This window comes from Arachis ipaensis, chromosome B6 (assembly GCF_059453495.1).
Source record: "Arachis ipaensis isolate K30076 ecotype BB chromosome B6, ASM5945349v1, whole genome shotgun sequence".
Classification (NCBI taxonomy): Eukaryota; Viridiplantae; Streptophyta; class Magnoliopsida; order Fabales; family Fabaceae; genus Arachis; species Arachis ipaensis.
Window position 1 is genome coordinate 39228626 of NC_142441.1, and position 4474 is coordinate 39233099.

Genomic DNA, 4474 nt, shown 5'->3' on the forward strand with positions numbered 1-4474 from the left:
TTAATTTTTCTTGAATTTTCGAAAATTCATCATGTGTTCTTTCTTGATCTTCAAGTTGTTCTTGATGATTTTCCTTATTTGATCTTTCATTTTTCTTGTTTTGTGTCTTTTGTTGTTTTTCATATGCATTTTCGAATTCATAGTGTCTAAACATTAAAAATTTTTAAGTTTTGTGTCTTGCATGTGTTTCTTTTCTTAAAAATTTTCAAAAATATGTTCTTGATTTTCATCATGATCTTCAAAGAGTTCTTAGTGTTCATCTTGACATTCAAAGTGTTCTTGCATGCATTATTTCTTTTGATCTTAAATTCTTATGTCTTGTGTCATTTTATTGTTTTTCTCTCTCTTCATTAATTCAAAAAAATCAAAAATAATATCTTTTCCTTAATTTACTCATAAATTTCGAAATTTTGGGTTGATTTAGTTAAAAATTTTTAAATTTAGTTGTTTCTTGTTAGTCAAGTCAAAATTTCAATTTAAAAATTTTATCTTTTCAAATCTTTTTTTTTTTCAAAAATCAAATCTTTTTCATTTTTCTTCTTAACATTTTCAAATTTCTTAAATAAATTTTCAAAATCTTTTTCTTATTTTTATTTCACATTTTCGAAAACTTTACTAACAATTAATGTTTTGATTCAAAAATTTCAAGTTGTTACTTTCCTGTTAAGAAAGGTTCAACCTTTAAATTCTAGAATCATATCTTTTAGTTTCTTGTTAGTCAAGTCATCAACTTTAATTTTCAAAATAAAATATTTTTAAATTTTTCTTTTTAAAATCTTTTTCAAAATAAATTTCAATCATATCGTTTTCAAAACTTAATTTCAAAATCTTTTTCTAACTTCTTATCTTTTCAAAATTTATTTTCAAATCCTTTTCAATTAACCACTTGACTTGTTTGTTTTAATTTTAAAAAGTTTACTATTTTTTATCTTTTTCAAAACCAGCTAACTACTTTTCCACTTCTAATTTTTGAAAACCACTAACCACTTTTTTAAAATTTTTTTTAATTAACTAATTGTTTTAAATTCTAATTTTATTTTATTTCTTTTCTTAAATTTCGAATTCTAACTTAATTAATTAAATAAAAATAAAAATATTTTTTTCTCCCTCTTTTCAAAATTCGAATACTCTCTCTCATCTCCTTCTATCTATTTAATTATTTACTAACACTTCTCTTCTACTCATAATTCGAACCCTCTCCCTCTCTCTGTGTTCGAATTCCTCTCATTCTCTCTCTACCTTATTCTTCTATTCTTCTATTCTTATACTCACATAAAGGAATCTCTATACTGTGATATAGAGGATTCTTCTTCTTTTCAGTTCTCTTCTTTTTCATATGAGCAGGAACAGGGATAAAGATATTCTTGTTGAAGCTGATCTTGAACCTGAAAAGACTCTGAAGAGGAAGCTAAGAAAAGCTAAAGCATAACACTCCAGAGAGGACCTTACAGAAATTTTTGAAAAAGAAGTAGACATGGCAGCCGACCCCAACAACAATGGTGCAGATGCAAGGAAGGTGCTTGCTGACTTTACTGCACTAACTTCTGACTTCTATGGAAGAAGCATCTCAATTTCTACAATTGGAGCAAACAACTTTGAGCTTAAGCCTCAATTAGTTTCTCTAATGCAGCAGAATTGCAAGTTTTATGGACTTCCATTGGAAGATCCTCATCAATTCTTAGCTGAATTCTTACAAATCTGTGACACTGTTAAGACCAATGGGGTTAATCCTGAGGTCTATAGACTTATGCTTTTCCCCTTTGCTGTAAGAGACAGAGCTAGGATATGGTTGGACTCACATCCTAAAGAAAGCCTGAACTCTTGGGAAAGTTGGTCAATGCTTTCTTGGACAAATTCTTTCCACCTCAAAAGATGAGCAAGCTTAGAGTGGAAGTCCAAACCTTCAGACAGAAGGAAGGTGAATCCCTCTATGAAGCTTGGGAAAGATACAAGCAATTGATCAGAAGGTGTCCTTCTGACATGCTTTTAGAATGGAGCATCTTAGGTATATTCTATGATGGTCTATCTAAATTGTCCAAGATGTCATTGGACCACTCTGCTGGTGGATCTTTTCATCTGAAGAAAACCCCAGCAGAAGCCCATGAACTCATTGAGATGGTTGCAAATAACTAGTTCATGTACACTTCTGAAAGAAATCCTGTGAATAATGGGATGACTCAGAAGAAAGTAGTTCTTGATATTGACACTCAAAATGCCATATTAGCTCAGAATAAAATATTGACTCAGCAAGTCAATATGATCTCTCAGAATCTGACCGGAATGCAAGCTACATCCGGCAGAACTAAAGAAGCCTCCTCTGAAGAAGAAACTTATGACCCTGAGAATCCTGCAATAGAAGAGGTGAATTACATGGGATAATTCTATGGAAACACCTATAATCCTTCATGGAGAAATCATCCAAATTTCTCATGGAAGGATCAACAGAAGCCTCAACAAAGCTTCAATAATAATAATGGTGGGAGAAATAAGTTTGGCAATAGCAAGCCTTTTCCAGTATCTTCTAAGCAACAGACAGAGAAATCTAAGCAGAGCCTCTCTGACTTAGCAACCATAATCTCTGATCTATCTAAGACCACTCTCAGTTTCATGACTGAAACAAGGGCCTCCATCAGAAATTTGGAGGCACAAGTGGGTCAGTTGAGTAAAAAAGTTACTGAAATTCCTCCTAGTACTCTCCCAAGCAATACAGAAGAGAATCCAAAGAGAGAGTGCAAGGCCATCAATATAACCAAAATGGACAAAGCTATAGAGGAGGAAGAGGCAGTGATTTCTAGTGAGGAAGACCTTGCTGGACGTCCACTAACCACTAAGGAGTTCCCTAATGAGGAACAAAGGAATCTGATACTCATACAGAGACCATAGAGATTCTACTAAACTTATTGTTGCCATTCATGAGCTCTAATGAGTATTCTTCCTCTCAAGAGGATGAAGATATTGTTGAAGAGTGATGAGCGGATAATTTATACCCTTTTTGGCATTGTTTTTACATAGTTTTTAGTATGTTTTAATTACTTTTTATTATATTTTATTAGTTTTTATTCAAAAATCACATTTCTGGACTTTACTATGAGTTTGTGTATTTTTCTGTAATTTCATGTATTTTCTGGCTGAAATTGAGGGACCTGAGCAAAAATCTGATTCAGAGGGTGAAAAAGGACTGCAAATGCTGTTGGATTCTGACCTCCCTGCACTTGAAGTAGATTTTCTGGAGCTACAGAAGCCCAATTGGCACGCTCTTAATTGCGTTGGAAAGTAGACATCCTGGGCTTTCCAGAAATATATAATAGTCCATACTTTTCTTGGGATTTGATGGCCCAAATTGGCGTTCAAAGTCAGCCTAAAACATCTTGGCGTAAAACGCCCAAACTAGCACCAGAATTGGAGTTAAATGCCCAAATTGGCACCAAAGCTGGCGTTGAACTCCAGAAATAGCCTAAGCACGAAAAAGCTTCAATGCTCAGCCCAAGCACACACCAAGTGGTCCCCAGAAGTGGATTTCTGCACTATCTGCACTTAGTTACTCGTTTTCTGTAACCCTAGGCTACTAGCTTAGTATAAAAACTACTTTTAGAGATTTATTTTGGGGTCTTTGATCGATCGAATGTTATTTTGATCATTGTACACGTTTGGAGGCTGGCCTCATGGCCATCCCTAGACCTTTCACTTATGTATTTTCTACGGTGGAGTTTCTACACCCCATAGATTAAGGTGTGGAGCTCTGCTGTTCTTCATGAATTAATGAAATTACTACTGTTTTCTATTCAATTCACGCCTACTTCTTCTCTAAGACATTCACTCGCACTTCAACCTGATGAATGTGATGACCCATGACAATCATTATCATTCTCACTTATGAACGCGTGCCTGACAACCACTTCCGTTCTATCTGCAATAGCTTGAGTGTGTATCTCTTGGCCTCCTGGTTCACGACGCATGGCTGCCTCTCCTGACAACAGAGCATCCCATTCCGTGAGATCAGAGTCTTTGTGGTATAGGCTAGAACCATTGGCAGCATTCCTGAGATCCGGAAAGTCTAAACCTTGTCTGTGGTATTCCGAGTAGGATCTGGGAAGGGATGACTGTGATGAGCTTCAAACCTGCGAATGTGGGGGCACAAGTGACAGTGTGCAAAAAGACAATGGTCTTACTCTGACGCTACCGGGAACCGACAAATGATTAGCCATGCGGTGACAGCGCATATGGATTTTTTTTCATCCGAGAGGATCACGCAGCTTGCCATGGAATGAGGTAACGCATGGTTGGAAGAAGACAATAGGAAAGCAGAAGTTCAGAAGCAACAAAGCATCTTCAGACGCTTATCTGAAATTTCCACCAATGAATTACATAAGTATCTCTATTTTATTTTATATTTTATTTATGCTTTAATTATCAGAACCTCATAACCAATTGAATCCGCCTGACTGAGATTTACAAGGATGACCATAGCTTGCTT

The 4474-nt window shown here is 35.2% G+C and overlaps 1 non-coding gene across 1 annotated transcript; it reads right to left on the reverse strand.

Annotated features, from left to right (window-relative positions):
• Window positions 1–1878: 1878 nt before the first annotated feature.
• LOC148555219 (small nucleolar RNA R71) lies at window positions 1879–1986 on the reverse strand. Its single transcript, XR_015887754.1, has one exon. It is a non-coding gene; the product is annotated as a small nucleolar RNA R71 (small nucleolar RNA).
• Window positions 1987–4474: the final 2488 nt, after the last annotated feature.